General features: G+C 40.4%; 1 long non-coding RNA gene across 1 annotated transcript; it reads left to right on the top strand.

The window, feature by feature from the left end:
* Positions 1 to 937: 937 nt before the first annotated feature.
* Positions 938 to 14,063, top strand: LOC103879455. The gene is made up of 4 exons (XR_001897097.3): positions 938 to 1,081; positions 5,067 to 5,117; positions 9,768 to 9,884; positions 13,819 to 14,063. It is a non-coding gene; the product is annotated as an uncharacterized LOC103879455 (long non-coding RNA).
* The last annotated feature ends 6,564 nt before the right edge of the window (positions 14,064 to 20,627 follow it).

Below are 20,627 nucleotides of genomic sequence, written 5' to 3'. Positions count from 1 at the left end.
AACCGAAATGATACTTAAGGCAGTCAAGATTTTGGAAATCACTAATTAAACAATGTAAATTATAAATACAAATTATTGTGAAGGTAGGTCCAGGAATTATCTATCTAGAATCTACTATTCTTTACTACTGTTCTTTACTACTGTTGCTCCTGGGCTACAAATCTGTACAGCATGCGACTATAGGGAATACTGTAGAAAACAGTAGTAAAGAAGATAGATAAATTTGACTTCAGAATTCTACCCTTGACAACCACACCTCTAAGGGAAGGAGACGAAAAATGGAGCCACGTAGCAGACAGAGATGTTCTTCCTAGGCCCCTGCTGCCTTTTCCAAGACTCTGTCCGCACCAGCTCCTCGGCACCACCACCAACCACTGTTCTCAGGTTTCTTTGTTGCATCCATCTCTGGACAAAAAATGGAGCCACATAGCAGACAGAGATGATGCAGAAGTCAGGCTGTCCCTCAGGGGATCCACGTAGCCCCCTACTAGCTGCATCATCTTGGACAAGTTACTGGTTTCTATGTTTTAGCTTCCCCATCTCAAAACAGCAGGAACAATGCTCACCTTGAGGGATTGTGAGGGTTAGGGTTCCTTTATACAGTCATGCATCATACAATGACATACACAACAGTGGTGCCATAAGATTCCAATGGACCTGAACAATTCCTATTACTTAGTGGTGCTGCAGCCATTGCACCATTGTAGCACAACTCACATGTTTGTGGTGATACCGGTGTAAACAAACCCACTGTGCTGTCAGTCATGGAAAAGTCTAGCACATATAGCTATTAATATATACAGCGCCTAATACTTGATAATGATAATAAATGACTGTGTTAGTTGCTGGTTTATGTATTTACCACACTACTTGGTTTATTGTTATTTTAGAGTGTATTCCCACTATTTATTAAAAGAAAGTCACTGTAAAGCAGTCTCAGGCAGGTCCTTCAGGAGGTATCCAGAGGAAGGCATTGTTATCCCAGGAGATGACAGCTCCATACGCGTTACTGCCCTGAAGACCTTCCAGTGGGAGAAGACGTGGAGGTGGAGGACGGTGATATCGATGACCCTGACCCTGGGTAGGTCTAGGCTAATGTGTGTGTTTGTGTTTTCATATTTAACAATTCAGTTTAAAAACTAAAACAAACAAACAAACAAAAAAAAAAACATAAAAAAGTCTTACAAGTGAAAAAAGATTATAGAATAAGGATATTAAAAAAGAAAATATTGTTGCACAGCTGTACAACATGTATTTTAAGCTGTTATTACAAAAGAGTTAAAAGTTTTAAAAATTTCAAAATTTATAAAGTAAAAATGTTATCATAAGCTAAGGTTAATTTATTATTAAATAAAGAAATGTTAAAAATTAATTGAGTGTCACCTAGGTATATGGTGTTTGTAAAGTCTGCAGTAGGGCACAGTCATGTCCTAGGCCTTCACATTCACTCACCACTCACTCACTGCCTCTCCCAGAGCAACTTCCAGTCCCACAAGCTCCATTTGTGGTAAGTGCCACACACAGATATACCTTCTCTTTTTGTCTTTCATATTGTATTTTTACTGCATCATTTCTGTTTAGATATGTTTATTTCAGAATCACAAATACTTTTCATGACGCTGCAGTTGACTACAGTATTCCTTACAGTAGCATGCTGTACAGGTTTGTGGCCCAGGAGCAACAGGCCATACCGTATCTCCGAGATTATACCAAATCTCACATCGAATTTTAATCCTCAGTGTTAGAGGTGGGGCCTTGTGGGAGGGGATTGGGTCATGGGGGCAGATTTCCTCCTTTGGTGCTGTTCTCACAATCTGAATGTTCAAGTATGCGGCACCTGCCCGCTCTGTCTCTCTTCGTCCTTTCCCAGCCATATAAGGTCTACCTGCTTCACTTTCAACTTCCACCATGATTAAAGCAGAGCAGGTGCTACCGTGCTTCCTGAATAGCCTGCAGTACGGGAAGCCAATTAAACCTCTTTTCCTTATAAATTACCCAGTCTCAAGTATTTGGTTATAGCACTGTGAGAGTGAACTAATGGGCCATCGTCTAACTGTATATGTATATATAGCTATCTTTTGTCTCTCGTTCTTTGTTTCTCTCTATATGTCTTTTGCTTACCTGTCTATCTAGTTGTCTACCTATCCGTGATGATTAATTTTATGTATCAATTTGGCTAGCCTATGCTACCCAGTTAATTGGTAAAATATCAGTCTACATGCTTCTATGAGGGTATTTTATAGATGTGATTAATGTTTAAGTCAATAGACTTTGAGCAAAGCAGATGACCTTCCATAATGTGAGTGGGTCTCATCTAATCAGTTGAAGGACTTTAGAAAAAAGACCGAAGTCCCCAGAAGAAGAAGGAATTCAACTTCCAGACTGCCTTTGGACTCAGGATTGCAACATGAACAACTGCCAGCATTTCCAACTTACTGGCTTGCCCTGCAGATTTCGAACTTACCAGCCCCTGTAATTGTATGAGCCCATTATTTAAAATCTCTCTCTTTCCCTCTCATCCCAATTTCTTTCTCTCTATATATCTGTATCCTATTGTATCCTGTTGGTTCTGTTTCTCTGGAGCACTCTGACTAATATACTCTCACCCATTGTCTATCTCATCTTTTTTTCTAAAAAAGTAAACTCCACAGGAGCATACTATGTTCATTGCTTTTTATTTTATTCACTTACTATCTGTAAATATGGTCTACCTTAGTCTCATCTGCATAAGCATGCTTCATATGAATACACAATACAGTGCATCTCCTGACTGATGTCCATTTAGGGAGACTGAACACTTTGGCTGCATTGAGCATCCTTGTTCATACTCTTCATGCATGTGTAAGAATATATCTGTGGTATTCTAATAGTGGAATTGCCAGGACAGTGGGTATGAGCATATTACATTTTAATATAAATTACTGAGTTGCTCTATAAAATGTTTGCACCAATTTACAAAACTGGCACCAGCCAAAGAGAGGGATTATCTTCTGTATTCCCGCAACCATTTATCATTGTTAGGTGAAAAATAGAATCCCATTGTTTTTGAAACTTACATTTCTTTAACTACATGTGAAAATTAGAATTCAAAATTACCAGTTTATTTTGTTTGTGTTACTGCAAACAGGTGCCCTATTATTTGGTCTGCAAAAACATATGCAGTATTTTGATGATACAACGAGTCCCAGTGCTAATGCAAGCCTGTATATAGCACCTTAGGCATTTGGCTTTGACCTGTAGAGCTGCTGGCTCCATCAGCTCCCTCAGTCATTTGGTAAACCTCATAGTAACAAGGTTCTGCATTTGATGTGATTGCACTTTCAAGACCCAACTACAGCATTGTGGTAGGCATTTATTGTTTAAAATTAAGGCTAGAAATTAAGTATTGAATTTTATTAAAATATTTATAAAATTTTAAATAAATATTACTGATTTTTTAAAAAAACAGACACTATTTACTGTAATATCACTAGCCTATCTCATACACTATTATATATTCCTATATAATGTAGGAATAAATCCAATAAAACTATTAACATTTGTTGGGATAACTTTTTAATGAAAGAAAACATAAAGCTTCATTGATCACCATTAAAAATGGCTTAATTAAATGGACAGATATCTCCTATCTATTTAAGTTGGCTAGGTTCAATGTTTTAAAGATATCAGATCTCCCAAATAGATTCAATATAATCCAATAAGAATCCTAATAGGTTTTTGGTAGAACTTAAAATGCTAAATCCCAAGTTTACATAAAACTGGCCATTTATGTGTTTTATATAAAAGGGTCAAGAATAGCTAAGACATTCATGAAATGGAAGAATCAAGAGGGAAGACTTGGTCTAACAAATATCAAGAATTATTGTGAAACTGAAGTAACAAAGGCAATGTAGTAAAAGAAAGGACAGATGTGAGCAGCTCAATGAAAAAACATATGCGTACATACTCGGAAGCAGCACTATAGAAGTAAGGAGATGACTAGATTCCCAATAAATGGTGATAAGAACATTGAATACCTGCATAAGAAAAATGAAATTGACACTTATCTTACAACATAGCCAAAATTAGTTCCAGTTGGATTAAAAGAAAAAGTGTAATAACGTCATAAAACATTCAGAATATAAGATAGAAGCATCTCTTCATGGTCTCAAGGCAGGGAAGAATTTCCTAATCTCCTCAACAATTAAGGAAGAGATGATGTTCATAATTACATCAAATTTAAGATATATTTTCATCAAAATAAACCTTACAAGGGCAAAAAGATAGTTATGTAAAGAGAGATTATTACAAATTTATATCAACATCACTATTCAAACCTATATTCATATTTATATAACCAAGAAAGGTTATTTACAGAACTTGCAAATCAATAAGAGAAAATCAATAAGATACAAACCAATAAAAAGAAAGATAAGTCAATAGAATAATGGGTAAAAAACATAAATAAGCACCTTATAAAAGAGGATATACATTTGGATATTAAATATGTAAACATTGCTAAATTCCATCTTTAAACAGAGAAAAGCACATTAAGACTACAATGAAATATATACTCACAAGAATAACTAAAATGAAAACACCGAGACTATCAAGTGCTAGCAAGGCAACAAATCAACAGCAACTCTCAAGAAAACCTCTGAAAACAGGAATGTGCATTAGTTTCCTATTGCTGATGTAACAAATTACCACAAATGTACTGACTTAAAACAATGCAAATTTATTCTCTTACAGTTGTGGAGGCTAGAAGTCAAGAATCATTTTCACTTGGGCTAAAGTCAAGGTGTCAGCAGGTTTGTTCTGGAAATTCTGAGGTTGACTTGTTTTTCTTGTAGCTTCCCCTTACATTTTTAGCTTAATACTTTTATTCCCATTAACAAAAATAGTAATTAGACGCAAGAGAGGAGGTAAAAAAGCTATGCGAACCATTGAGAGTTGATTGTCCAATCTGGTATTCATTAAAGTATACAACGCCCTTTTGATATAGTTAGGTAGAAACACAAATGAGATATTTTGTGGTTTGTTGGTTACAAGAATAAAACAGGTCTCTATCATCATTTCCCTTTCAGAGGAAATCTGCAGGATAACTCAGGAGAAGGCTTTAACTGTGGAGCGCCCAGGTAACCAGTTTTTCACTTGGTTTAACAAGAAGATGCCAATAGCTCACTCAAATGCTCCTGCTAAGCATACATCAGTAGTTGAAATATGACATGCTACTGCAATGTTTTCTGCAATAATGCCTTCATAGGTTATAGTAAAAGTTATTCCAAGAGGGATAAGAAGGAAGCCACAATTTATGGACATTGCAACAAGCCAGCATCCGTAATTTCAACCAACGTAATTGGTGAGCCGCATGCTGAGAATGTGTGATACTCCCCAAATGAAGAGATGTCACTAAAAAGAAAGAGATGAGCTTTTCAGAGTGCAGCCTGGATGAGTTAAGATAGCCGGGGTCCTAGTGGTTGGCCAGGCAATGAAATCATAAATCGCAGTGCAATGGTTCCAAATGGTTTTGGCTGGAGAGGACGATGCTGCCTGACCTTCTGGCCCTGACACTTAATTACTCTGTGAGTGAGCTTCCGGATTCTCCTTAGGCAGCCAACTTCAGAATGACAGGCCCGGACCCGGAGAAATGGTTACCCCAAACCTCTGCAGCTGATCCATTCTGAGGAGAGGCACACACTGACAGGGAACGTTCCGGCCACTCCTGTTTCTTGACTAAAGAAGGCATGTGATTGGGAGGTGGCACGGTTAAAGGACAAGTTACACGCCTCCAGAATCAGTGTGATGCCTCACGAATGCTAGAGCAGAGTGAAGTCAAATACATAGGTAGAGGAAATAACAAAAGATGCTGCTTTTGCTCAGGCTTGTTTCAGGGTTTAAGGATCTGGTATGGAAACTGCCTGCAGAAAAGTTTGGGACCTTTGGCTCAAACATTCTGAAATTTCCATTCAGGTAGAAATGGTGATCTACACCATTATCAACAATGTGTTTATTTTGGCTCTGAAGCCTCTTATGTCAAAGCTAAGGAATTTAGAATGAGAACTACTTTCACAAGAAAAGACTAGGAAACTCACCTATTTCAAAATCAACCTAAGCCCTGGCTCAGATTTCATCTGGCCAATTATCCACAGGGCACTAAAAATGCAGACAGAGGATTTTATTTTCTTTGCTAAGATTGATATATTATTGATAAAATTGATATATTGTTGAACCGATTTGACAATCAATTCATGTAGGAAGCCTCATTTCTTTTAGTCCTGTAGGAAGTATTGAAAATATTTGAAGCTTTATGGGACAGCAGAGAATAAACATACAGAAATTTCAACAACCATAGTTGTAGAAATACAGGCAAACTGAAATTCTACAAGTTGGAGAATTGTACTCATCCACAGATTAAAAATGAATTGGCAAGTATAGTTCAGTTGTTAAAAGAGGATAATATCCCAGTACTCAATATGAATAAAACATGTAGGGTGCATGTAGCCAGAGCCAAGGATGAATGCCAGGGTATTATTGATAACTGACGGCTGACTGTTTATTGAATCTCCCATCTTTGGCACTTGGAACTTCTCTCTTGCTGTTTGCCTTGAATTTCCATATTGGACCTGTTTACTTTTTTTTTTTTTTTTCCCTAACTGAAGACTGAAAACTAATTTGTGCTTATATTAAAAAAGCTTCCAGTATTAAACTTAAAGTTAACTGCAAATGTACAAAGACTGTTCATCATTGTGTGTTTTTGTATGTCATATCCCATACAAAGTGTGTTTGGACAGAGGAGATGGTTCTTAGCTTTCAACTCGATATGCATGCTGTGTCTTTTTTTAATTTAATGAATTTTAGACTTATGACCATTCTTTGTGTGGCAGTTTCTATTGGTCTGTAGATTGCGATCTGTCTGAATATTTATCCTTTCCAGCTAGTTTTGTCTACTAAATAAAAATAGGCAAATTCTTACCCAATGTGACTTAAGAATCCAACAGGCAACGGCCCCTGCTTGGAACTAGGCCAGTCATCCACAACCATCTCCAGCCACAGCCTCTAAGGAGCATATTCCATGTACCAATCACTATGCCTGTCCTTGTAGGACACACATGTGCGTTCCAATGCAAACTCCCAGGCCTCCTTCCTTCCTGAGAGTCACTTGACTAAGAGATGATGTCCCGACTTCCTATTTTATCTATGTCCTCATTTGTGAAACATTTGAGCTGATTTTCCTCTTTTCTTTATTTTTATAGAAAGGAGGTCTCACTGTGTTGCCCAGGCTTGTCTCAAACTTCTGATCTCAAATGATTTTCCCGCCCCAGTCTCTGGAAGCACTAGAATTACAGGCATGAGCCACTGTGTCTGGCCTGATTTTCCTCTTTGTGGGTTGACCAAGAGGAAAAATAACTGCCTCATCCAGCATTTACTCAAACAAGAGGAGATTTATGGCTTGCTATAAGAGGGGCAAGGTGCATCTCAGACATGGGTGTGAGCCCACCAGCTCAGCTTGAGTCCTCCCTCTCCGGCTCTGCAGCAGTCCTCAGTTTGGCACCCGGCTGAGAGTAGAATCCAGGGAAGGCCTGAGCTGCTGGTGAGGCGATGTGCGGAAGGAGTCCCTGTCTTTGGCCACACACACCGTTTGTTTACTCAGAGGCGAAGGCAGTTTTCCGTTTCTATAGTAATGGCACCTGCAGTCCCCACAGCTCATGCACTGTGGAGCCAAACTACATCCCTAAATGTCTAACTTCAGAGCCCTGGCTGCCTCATAACTCTTCCCTCCGCTGTTCCTCTGAGGCCGTAAAAGGATTTTTGGTATTCAAACGTTTCTCATTGTGGAGTCTTGGTCCAAAGGAAATATCTGGCAGGGAAGATATAAAATCAGGCCATTTTGGTTGCATCTTGAATACTGGAGGCCTGGCCCTCTAGGCATCTCTATTTGTTTTTCCCCAGGCAGGTTTCTGGGTAGGGACCTGAGTGTGGCTGTAGGGTGTGTGCTGCACATCTGTAGGGGGCGCTACTGGCTTCATAAACATGAGAACTGGCACTTGGAATTACTACATGCAGCCCAGTCAGCTACAGCAGGGGGCCTGTGTGCACTCCAGCTCCCAAACCACTCCTCTGACTATGCAAGGATCACAGATGGAACTTTATCATAGATACGTTAACTCCAGTTTACACCTTCTCAGTGTTTAGCAGACGGGAGCTAGGTCTTAGGAGGTCAAGGGTGTGGGACAGATAGCTGGAAGAGGGGCTGGGGAAGAGATGTGAGTCTGTCTAGTGTTAGAGAAAGGAGCCATCAGAGAGACATCACAAAGCAGCTCGCTCTCCTTCAACGTTTCCCCATGCAATCCTTCTCTAGGAGCTTGGGCTGGCAAGGGGTAGCCTGCCGTTCTTTTGATTCCTTTATAATCACAATTCCAGATTTAGACACCAGCCCAGAGAAAGAGCTAGGAAAGCCCCAGCTCCCCAAGGCCCAAAGGTGGTCAAGAAAGAATTATGAAGAGGTTTAATTTTTAAAAATAATGACATGATCTTGCTGCTTTAATAAACAGAATTTCGTGAAGTTCTAAAACAAAAAGAAACAACAAATAATTGTTTCTCTGCTTCACTCTGCCTCAACTGAAAAAGAAATTCCTTAAAAATAAGCCCATTTCCCCATCAGTTTTGGTTCTGGGTCCCTGTGATGTCAATCTTCCCATACACCCATGAGTGGTATTGAATGGCAGTGAGTCTTAGGCTCTGAAATTCTCTGGTTTCTAATGTATTCACATGACATCAATCTGTTAAACAGATGATATTTAACTCATTTAAATGTTTGATTCTTTATTTTTAAAAGTCATTTAAAGCTAGTCTTGAATAGCTAGAATTCATTCCGGATTTTCTTAAAATCTTTCCGGATTTAATAGCACAATTTGTATTTCATGCCAGCCCACCCAAGGTGTTAGCAGAGATGGAATCTCTGATACAGTGTAGTTTTTAATGGCCTGTTATATTATCCTTTTCTATTAGACTCTATAAATATTGCAATGCATTTGCAAATAGAACGCCAGTTGAATACAACCATGGGTTTGACTGAATATAATATTATTTCTTAAGAAATAATGTGAAAAATACAAAATAAATGCAATTAATACTTCAAATACTTTTTTATGTGACAGCCAAGCAAAACTTAATTAAAGTTAATCATAAAAGTTTAAAATACCATCTATTTTATTTGATCATTTTGGTACAGTATGTGTCGGGGACCTATCTATATGGAAACTGTTCTATAAGCCAATTGTATTTTACTGCTTAATTATATAGCTTGAAAAGCAATAGTGTGAGAATAAAATATTTTAAAAAGATGTGGAACAGGCATAAGTGTTCTTATTTGACTTGCAGACTTGGATGCTGCTTTCACAAAGATTTGCTTTTTATATGGTATTAATCAGTTACTATAAAGGCAGAATGGTTAATAAATCCACCCTGCCAAAATCGAGAGCTTGGTTTTTGCAAACATACCTGTGACATTTTGGTTGGACTGGGATATAAGGTGTCTGGAGGATTAACTGTACATACCGTTGAGAAAGGCATCATCTATGCCCTTTAATTTATGTTAACAGGAGTTTTAGTGCCTTTTTATGAACCTCTTTCCCGGTATTTCGTTGTCAATATTTAGGTTCACACTGTCTTCTAAGGCTACAAATACTTTGGATGCAAATTAAGCCTTGAGTTGTGTATTAATTAATTTTGCTCTAATGTAAGTCCATTTAATTTGATGCTTTCCTCTTGCTCTCTCGTCACAGAATGAGAAACGCTCTGAGGAGGAAGAGAAACAGGTACCCCTCTTCTGCCCTGGACTTCAGTTAGGGAGCTCCAAACCTGAGCACACACTGTCAGAGGAGCTGGAGAGGGGAATAAAGGTGAGACCACCTTACAGGAAGCCCGATTCTAAGAACTGAACATAAATTTGAAAATAACTCTCTTGATTTTATATTATTTTTAAAAGAACTGTCCCTGAAACTGTGATCACATATTCCCAAAACATCTGAGCGTATTGTGATACCTAAAAACAAAAGCATTTGTTATCTTCTATGCCAGATTTTAGACTTAAAAATCTGATATTCAGAAGAGGGTTTTCTGAAAAAACTTTCCAACACAGCGAAAACAATAACTCAATAGCACACACACAGAAACAAAAGAAAGAAATTGCAGACTATAAAAGGAATTTGCTTTTACTAGCATAGAAGTGAGAAAAATAGGGAGTAGAAAAAAATTTACTAAATTTTTGCTCTACCTAATTTAGTTCTTATAAATAATTTCTTTCCACCAAAAAAGAATGCAATGAAGGTTTTCCAACTCATTCTTTTGTTCCAGAGATTTATTGCTGTGAAAATGTTAGCTCTCATCTGATTTAGTGTCTGGGTGGTGGTGTCCTCTGGTAGAAAGAGGAATCCCTTGACAAGCCCAGGCAGTCTTGGCCCCTGGAGGTCTTCCAATAATTAGAGTCAAGCAAATCCCTGGAGGAAACCAGTAAGTCTGAGAAGCATTCCTCTTGTCTCTCTGTCGTTCTCTGCGCACTTGGAGTTATTCTGATAAAGCCACTCTGCGTCTCAAGAACTCAGCTTGCTAAGCTGTTGAAACTAAGGTAGAGATAATTGACGGGAGATGAAAGGGCCTGGATGCTGGGCTGGAAGTACTGGGGGTGTGAGCAGTTCTCAGCTGTGAGCTGCAGTATCATGTAAGTACAGACGGGCAGTGTAAACACAGTGATTACGGGACTGTGCTTTCAGGTGAGTAGACTATGTGGGAGTAAATTCCAGGCTGCTTTTCAATTGAACAAACAACATTTTCAGGTTCCTGCTGTTTCGTTTGATTCATTTCTACTGCCAGGCTCTAGCGATATAAAATCGTATGAAAGTGCCCATTTTGCAATGTTCTGGGATTATGTCCTGCAGCATAAGAGCCCAGCCAGTCTGCCCAGTCTCTATGTTTGATCACACAAATTCAGCTGTGCTATAGAATAACTGCTCTTCAATTAGGAACGCTGTCAATACAATTGATTCTTCCAGAAACCCTGGGGCAGATTGGTCATCTGTTGAACACACTTGCAGAGTCACTGCCTACTCATCCCAAAAGGGATGGTCAGAAGTTACTGATCCCAGTAACTTCAAGACCTGCATAATGGCTGAATCTGCCTCTCCTAATCTGTCTTTCTATTCCCTTCCAAAGGTAACCTCCACCCTGTGAGGCCAGCCTTGGGCCTGCTGGAATTATCCCTGACTTTAGGTCATTGCTCATATATGACATTTATTCCCCATCAAGGGTTTTGTTTATTTTACTATTTAGCTATTTCCTAGGATTAAGGTGGTGATTTACCTTATAGTAAGCTGTGAAAGTTCTTATTATTTTAGTCAACACATTAAACCTAGAGAGGCATCTAAATTTTATGACTCTAATTAGAAATGAATTCCTAGAATTTTTCTCTAAATCATCTGAGGCGGTGGTATCCCACTAACCCTAACACAAGGGGACATGTACACGGAGAACTGAGCATAGTAGATTGGATGTTACCTTGAATTTTCTTTAAAGTCCTGGATCTCTTTGGGGAGGACTGGTAGATGTCCCTATGAGTTCATGGATGTAATGCTCTCAGAATAGTGTCTGTGGCCTAGTAAACACCTAGTGTTAGCCCTTATTTTTTCTTCACTTTTCACTGTTCTCCTGTAAAGACACAGCTGGATATCTGTTGAGTCTTACTAATAACCAACGTGAATGGAGAGGTGAGAAGACTCCACTCCACTGCTAACTGAGGTGCTAAATGAGAAGATAACACTACCTCACCTGACTGTACGTCACTGCCCTCTAAATTCTGTTGATTCATGGATTATGGAGAAGGGAGATGAACACATTCCTCCCCACTTTCTGGGAGCCCAGTCTGGCCACATTTCCAGCTGTGAGCAAGTGGTGGATGTCCTCAGCCTGTGCGTGTTGATGTTTCACAGGTGCTGAGATTCAGAGACAGCAGGGCACCCCTCCTATGGCCAATTCCCAGGGAAGGGCAGGATTGAGATTTCCTTTTTAGCCACTGGTGAGACCAAGGTTAACTTGAAAAATGATCCGGGATGCACAAAAAATTGAAAACATACTGGCAGGACCAAGTGGCTCACTCCTGTAATCCCAGCACTTTAGGAGGTCGAGGCAGGCAGATCACCTGAGGTCAGGAGTTCCAGATCAGCCTGACTAACATGGTGAAAACCTGTTTCTACTAAGTATACAAAAATTAGCCAGGTGTAGTGGCAGGCGCCTGTAATCCCAGCTACTCGGGAGGCTGAGGCAGGAAAATCACTTGAACCCAGGAGGCGGAGGTTGTAGTGAGCTGAGATCAGACCACTGCCCTTCAGCCTGGGCAACAAAGGAAGACTCTGTCTGAAAAAAAAAAGAAAAGAGAAAAAAGAAAACATACCAAAAAAATATGTCAAGCAATGTTTTCATGTAAACCCTGATTTACTTCAGGCACTTATCTGAAGTGTTGGGTGTACACGATCTGTGGAACTTTTTAATAGCAATATGGTCATTGGCCAAAACACCAAGATACCAAATTTCTTTGGGCCAGTCAAATATGAATGGGCCTTGTCTACACATCCTCTTGTGGCTCTTGTTGTCCATGTTCTCCTTGAGGTCAAAGGTGAACAGGCTTCAAGCCTCCACTCAAAGGAAGGTTCCTTCAGGGTTCCGCACAGGCTCCCCTCATAACTGGATACAATAACTCTGACTTGGCACAGTCTGGGTCCTTGTCCCTGTTGGCATCCCAGCTCAGTGACTTTTGGAACCACACACAACATCCATACATCTCTAGTGTGCTCTGTCCACTGCCTCTGTGAGCCTTCCTGAATGAGATTGCTCACATCATTTGTTCTGATGCTTTGGAAAGCCTAACAGCTGCTTTACAAAGATGCAAAAGCAAACATAAACACACAATACCACGTGTATTAGCCCATCCTCACACTGCTGTAAGGAAATACCTGAGACTGGGTAATTTATTTAAAAAACAGAAGAAATTGGCTCACAGTTCTGCAGGCTGTATAGCAAGCATAGCAGCTTCTGCTTCTGGGGAGGTCTCAGGAAGCTTCCAGTCATGGCAGAAGCCAAAGGGGGAGTGAGCCCTTTCCATGGCCAGGGCAGGAGGAAGAAGAGATCTCATGAGAACTTACTCACCGTAAACAGCTAGATCTCACGGGAGCTCACTCACTACACAGCACCTAGGGGGATGATGATAAACCATCCATGAGGGATGCGCCTCCATGATACAATGACCTCCCACCAGGTCCCACCTTCAACACTGGGGATTACATTTCAACATGAGATTTGGGTGATGACACAGATCCAAACCATATCACCATGGGCCCAGAATGTTGTCTCATGTTAAGGTATTACACCTTTGTGGCCTTGGGAAAGAAAGAACCATAGATAGGTCATTTGTAACTTTCCTGCATGGAGTTACAAATAATTGGGTTGCTTGTATTCCGAAACTTCTCAATCACTTCTCATATGGTTTGTCTGTGTCCCCACCCAAATGTCATCTTGAATTGTATTTCTGTGTATTGTGGGAATGACCTGGTGGGAGAAAATTGAATCATGGGACAGTGGATTCCCCTATATTGTTCTCATGGTAGTGAAAAAGTCTCGCAAGATCTGATGGTTTTATAAGTGGTTCCCCCTTTCCCTTGACTCTCATTCTCTCTTGCCTGTCAGCATGTGAGATGTGCTTTTATCCTTTTGCCATGATTGTGAGGCCTCCTCAGCCATGTGTAACTATGAGTCGATTAAACTACTTTTTCTTTATAAATTACCAAGTTTCAGGTATGGGGTCAAAGCCCCCACAAAGAGACCCCATTGGGGCACTGCCTACTGGAGCTGTGAGAAGAGGGCCACCATCCTCCAGACTCTAGAATGGTAGATCCACCAACAGTTTGCACCATGCACCGGGAAAAGCCAGAAGTACTCAATGCTATCCTGTGAAAGCAGCCAGGAGAGGGGCTATACCCTACAAAGCCACAGGGGCAGAGCTGCCCAAGACCATGGGAACCTATCTCTTGCATCAGTGTGATCTGGATGTGAGACATGGAGTCAAAGGAGAACATTTTGGAACTTTAAGGCTTAATGACTGCCCTATTGGATTTTGGACTTGCATGGGACCTGTAGCCCTTTTGTTTTGGACAATTTCTCCTATTTGGAATGGGTGTATTTACCCAATGCCTCTACCTCCATTGTACCTAGGAAGTAACTAACTTGCTTTTGATTTTATAGGCTCATAGGTGGAAGAGATTTGCCTTGTCTAAGATGAGACTTTGGACTGTGGACTTTTGAGTTAATGTTGAAATGAATAAAGACTTTGGGGGACTTTGGGAAGGCATGACTGGTTTTGAAATGTGAGGACATAAGATTGGAGAGGGGCCAGGGTGAAATGATATGGTTTGGCTGTGTCCCCACCCAAATCTCACCTTGAATTGCAGCTCCCATAATTCCCAAGTGTTGGGGGAGGGACCCTGTGGGAGATAATTGAATCATGGCAGTGAATTCCCCCATATTGTTCTCGTGGTAGTGGTAAGTGTCATTGAAATCTGACGGCTGTATAAGGGGTTTCCCTTTTCAATTGGATCTCATTCTGTCTTGCCTGCAGCCATGTAAGACATGCCTTAGCACCTCCTATGCCTTCTGCCATGATTGTGAGGCCTCTCCAACCATGTTTAACTGTGAGTCCATCAAACCACTTTTTCCTTATAAATTACTCAGTCTCAGTATGCCTTTAATAGCAGCGTGAGAATGGACTAATACAACTTCTTTATGTTTGATAGGGATGATGATATATTTCTCTTTTCCTAAGAATTTAAATCATACCCAGTGGGAGGATAGAAGTAATATCCTTCTTTAACAAATTTTAACGGTTCTATGTGTAGAATGGGGTTGAGTAATTACTGAGAAGCACTGTTTTTCTGTGCTAGGAAGAGTAACCCTGAAAAAGGGCGAGAAGTACCTGCCGGGTTCAACTCTTCTTCCCCAGGGCTGCCACCTTGCCATTGCAGGATGAATGTTGTTAACAGGGAGTCTGTTAAAATGGCAAGGGGGTCTTGCCATGGAATCCAGGGCTTCTCTCTTGGCCTACTTCTCTTTCCCGTCCCTGCTGCTTTTTCATCCTCAGCCTCCTGTAGTTCTCCTTTCTCATTTCCAACTTATGTGGAACTCAATTTGCATAGAGAACGTCTCAGCTCCCAGATTCCCTGACACATTTTTCCCCCCATGGCAGAGAAAAAAGGCCTCAGGCATGTATTTAATCCTAAATGTTCTTAGGCTCAGTCTCAACCTATTTGTACAAATTAATATATTGATGTATGTCTGACGATTACTAGTCTATGCTTCTTGGGCATGGTGCTTTCAGGACTGTGTAGAGATTAAGAACTGGAGCATAGAGTCTGCTCTTCTCACCACTTTTTGACTGTAGGGCTCCAGACAAGTTACTTAACCTCTGTGTGCCTCAGTTCCCACCGCTGTAGAATGGGAATAATTGTGTTACCTATTTCACATGTGTGTTGTGAAGTTTCATTGAGGTTCAGGAAAAGCATTTTTATTTGTGCCTAGTACAGAGCAAACTCTCAGTGTATGACAGCTAATTATTTTTACTTGACTTTAATTATTAACTCTCCGAATTCTTACTTTGAGCTGTCATCAAAATGCAAATACAATGACAAATATATTACAGTTTCTTTATTTTGAGAAAATAGAAGTAATGATGCCCATTACGATTAGCTAGAATATGAGGCTATGCTTTATTTATTTATTTATTTATTTATTTATTTATTTATTTATTTGAGATGGAGTCTTGCTCTGTCACCCAGGCTGGAATGCAGTGGCATGATACCGACTCACTGCAACCTCTGCTTCCCAGGTTCAGGTGATTCTCCCTTCTCAGCCTCCCAAGTAGCTGAGGTTACAGGCACACACCATCACACCCAGCTAATTTTTTTGTATTTAGTAGAGATGGGTTTGATCATGTTGGTCAGGCTGGTCTCGAACTTCTGACCTCAGGTGATCCACCCGCTTCGGCCTCCCAAAGTGCTGGGATTACAGGCGTGTGCCACTGTGCCTGGCCCATGCTATGCTTTAAGTGGTAGAGTTCTAGGCGGAAGCTATCCTCTCTGAGGGGGTGCCACCTTTGCTTCACTTGCTTTTGTTCAAGAAGAATGGTCAGAAAAGAAAAGGGTAGGCAGGACCAGAAATGAGGGACCAGGATTGTCTACAATCTAATTTGCTATGTTAAAAAGAACATTAAGAGTTTGAGGACCTGGCTGTATATGCAATTTTGGTAAAAGTAACTTTTCTTCAATTTTGCATATCTTAAAAACAAAGATGATACATTAATCAGCTAATTTTCCAGGGTTATTTTGAAGAGCAAGTGCGTTGGTCTATTTGAGTAATCTATAGACACTGTTTATATGCAAGATATTATCTTTCTTTCTGTTTCTGGTTAAGCCCCCAGGCAGTGCTTGTGGGATTCCGGAAGGTGTAAAGAAATACTTTCCCCCTTCAAATCCAGTAAGGCATGTTGCTAAATTGTCAGTGTGCTTAAAAAAAAAAAAAAATAGAGACACATTCAGGTTTCCACTACTTTTTAAAATCTGAAATATACATCTTCCTTAGGGAAAGTTACTATCTCAATTGAGAAATTTATTCATACATGTATTTATGTAAAACACATATATTAGACAAAAACTTCGATGTTTTTCTCAGGATTTTAGAAAATTCTTGCAATTCATAAGTTAGAATAAGGAAAAAAGAACTCATTTCTAATTTCTCTTTACTTTTTTCACTTAATAAGAATTCACTGGGACTACTTAGCAAGCACTTTTAACGTCTCTGTTTCTGGTATCAAATATTGAGAATATGAGAAGCTGCCTTTCTTTGTCCAGTACTCCCAGAGTGTCTGAATCGGCAGCAGGTTCCAGTCCTGACCTGGGACAACTCCTAGATTTTTCTAAGTTCCTTGAGAGTTGGGTTTGTGTCACTCACCCACGTGTAGCAAAGTCCTTGGCTCTTTACAGGCAGGTAGGAAAAGTGTGTTTGCTGAACTGCACTGAACTGCTGAACTGAGTCAGTCAATTCATCCACAATGTGAAGCTACAGCGTGACGGCCCATGAGGCCATCGCAGAAACGGGCAGCGATCGATGCATCATGAGACCGTTCAGCCACCGTGAGCGAGTCCACCTCAGTGAGCCTTTAATTAACAATTGTCCCCATCTGCTCTTAGCCAAGACCATCCGCTTTGGAGCTGAGACAAATTCAGACACTCAATCCCTTGGAAGGACGATCAAAAACAAGATCAGAAAGATGTCACAATTTACAATCTGCTGAGGCACCGCTGGGTTTCCTGCCTGATTTCCCCTAGCTCTCCCTATAGATTCTAGGAATGTAGAAGAAAAAGATATTTGCAAGGCCAGCTTAGCTAGCATTCCACAAATATGTAATAGAATGAGTGTGCATGTTGACACCTGTAAAAATCTTACTTGAATTTTTCCACATTCATATTTCATATGGTAAAGCATTTTAGCCGTAGGGAGACAGTCAGACCTCATCTGTCCTGAGGCATTGATATGACTACTTTCACTGCATGGAAAACTTTCTTAGTGTGATTTCTAGCGACATCTAAAACCAGCAGCTGAGGATGACATGGATATTTATTTTGCTTATGGACACAGGATGTCAATTAAATAATTCCATGGCAACAGGTATTGCAAAGGTACTTTTCTTTGGGAGTTTTCCTTTTGGCTGTTTTGCTCTTGGAAATATCAAACATCTGCCCAGGGCAAATGGCTAAATAGCTACAATTTTCTAGCTCGTTCCTATTTTTGGCTTTCGGTGCCAGAGGCATTTGAACACCCATGTTGGAGGCTGGGTTCTCATGGAGACTTGGGAACCAAAGAGAGCCAAGCTGTTTTAGATCAATTGCTCCCCGTGCTTAAAGGGCTAGTAAAAACAGGTTATAATGTTTACATGACTTTTTATGGGTCAGAGTTTATTACAGTTCTATTCTATGGCCTACAGCAGAGGAACATTTTACAAGATTTTGCTGCATTTGACAGTTCTGTTTCAGTGCATCTGGTAGGGGAAGTGTTTTTTTTTCCTTCCTTTTATTCTGTCTTTTGCTTTCTGTTTTATTCTTGTTTTATTCTTTCCCTTCTGAAAACAAAGTGGGCTCTTAAGGCTCCCTGATTGCAAGCAATCTTTCTTTTCCTTGGAAAGTTATAAACCAGTTGAGACCCAAGATTCTATAGAAGGTTCTGCGAAACCTTACAATTTCAAATAGCTTTCAGTCTTCCTTTGGAGGTTTATATACATAATAAACAGAAGCATATTTTACCGATATGTTTGCATTTGCATAAATGTCTTGTGATTTTTCTTTTCTCTGTATTAGTCAGCAGAGTGTGGTGAACCAGGCTCTGGACTTTGGGGACTGGCACACTGACATTTTTATTATTGTTTCAGTATTTGTTTATTACTTCGGGCAAATTTCTTAACCTTTCTGAGTTTGGGGTTAATGACACCTACTTGCAAAATCATTGTAAGGGTTAAAAGTGAAATTATGCATTAGTCAGGCATACGATAATGGTCATTTTATTCACTGTTTTATTAACAACTATTGTGGAACACCAACGATGTGTTGGACATCATTCCATGCCTTAAAGATACAGCAAGCGAACAAGAGTCATGGTTCCTGCTCTCGAATTCTGCTGGGAGAGAAATAGAAGATACACAACCGATGTTAGCTGGAGTTAAGTGCTAAGAAGAAAAATAAATCAGAGTGAGAAGCAGGGAGGGCTGTTTCATATAGACTGGTCAAGAAAAGTCCTGTGATGAAGTCACATTTGAACAGAAGACTGAATCTAACAGCTGATTAGATTAAGCCTTAAGGCTGAGGCAGAATAAACAGGAGATGCAAGGGCCGTGAGGCAGGAGAAAGAGTGATTTCTTGCGGAACAGCATGGAAGTCCAGGTGCCGGGCCCCTGCACTCTAGGGAGAGAGGCTGGAGATGAAACTAAAGAGATAGCTGGGCCAGATCAAGTAGGGCCTTCCGGAAGAAAGGCTCAATATTTAGTCTGAGAACAATAAGGAGCCACTGGAAGCTTTGAGCAAAGTTAAGCCATAATCTAGTTCCATATTGGAAGTATCACTTTGGCTTCCATTTGGAGAACAGACTGTAAGGAAGAAGGGGAAGGAAATGGGAAGAAACCCTCCCTTTCATAGCCAGGGACAACACAAACCCTGGCAGCCTCGCCCTCTGGAAGTTACTATTTTATGTGTTGAATGGGTATCTTGCTTTTATTAATATGTGACTTAGTTTATGTATTGAGATCATATTAATTTCATTTATTTCTGTCTTCATCTTTTTCCTATTCCTCTTAAGTGACGTTTGCTCTTAGCTGTTTGTGTCAGAAGACCAGCAATCGGTGCCTCTCTTCCACAAGTACTGTGGTTTTTAAAAGACAGAACAATTCAGAACAGGTGGGTTATAACAATAGTGGCCAGGACACTGTCCGGTGAGTGCGTCAGTGGATGCTTTCAGCTCATGGAGTTATGAGTTCAACCAGGGTATTTGGCTCCTGGAGAACCTCATTCACATATCAAATTCAGCCACCCAAAGTCTACCAAGAACTGTAACAGGAGGAAAATGTGAACTCCACAGCAGGGTGGTCCTCAGTCTGTCTGTGCATCAAGTTTGTGGAGTCCTTAAAAACCATAGAGGCCAGAGTGCCGGTCACAGGCCTCTATAGGCAACTGCGCTGACAATCTGGCTGTTTAGGAACATTCACTATCAGCAAAGAACGCCCTGCAGCTTTGTGGAAGGAAGGAGAGGGAGGAGATGGGGCATTTTAGTGATACAGACACTATGGAGCAATTGAACGTATTTATCTGTTCTCCCATCCTTATAACCCAGGCACCTAAAATAACTGTTTTCATCTTAGGAATCACACAGAACAACAATCTTCAGAGCTGTCCTTACTTGCAGGCAAACTAGAGAGCTGTCTGTGGGCCAAGACTTGAAGGGGCTGAGACTACAGTCTGCAGGTCCGTGCTGCCAATCATGCCTGAAATTCCACCACAAGAGATGAACGTTTTAAACATTTGACCCCTATAAAAATGCAAACGCTGCTGGGAGGGATTGTAAATCATTAATACCACTCTGTGAGTTTATCAGATCACTCCTTGCTATGTTGTAGGAGGGAGAAGGGCTGGAAATGAGTAAAGAATGCTTACCTGGCGTTGGGTGTGGCAGGGAAACTGGGAACAGCATTCAGATCGGATCTTTTGAGGACAGGGCAATTAGGCCAGTGAAAGTTTAAAGTGCAGAACCTCACTTGTTACATATATACTTCGTGTGAGGAAAGCTAGTAGTAGCAGCGAACACTGTGATAAGACCCAAATAATTGTTCTATAGTTTCCACTTATGCAGCGGTAATTAAAATCATTTATGCGATTGGCCACAGAGAGGTGGTCAGAGAAGTGGGTTTACACTCAAAGTTGCTCTAATTCAACTGTTTGAAATAGCAGGCCACCACATCTGTTAAGAAATATATATATATGTTCTCCTGAATTTTTATGAGTTGGACT

The sequence above is a fragment of the Papio anubis genome, chromosome 15 (assembly GCF_008728515.1).
Source record: "Papio anubis isolate 15944 chromosome 15, Panubis1.0, whole genome shotgun sequence".
NCBI lineage: Eukaryota > Metazoa > Chordata > Mammalia > Primates > Cercopithecidae > Papio > Papio anubis.
Note: the sequence above shows the minus strand (reverse complement) of the source record. Positions and strands in the feature narration are given on the sequence as shown.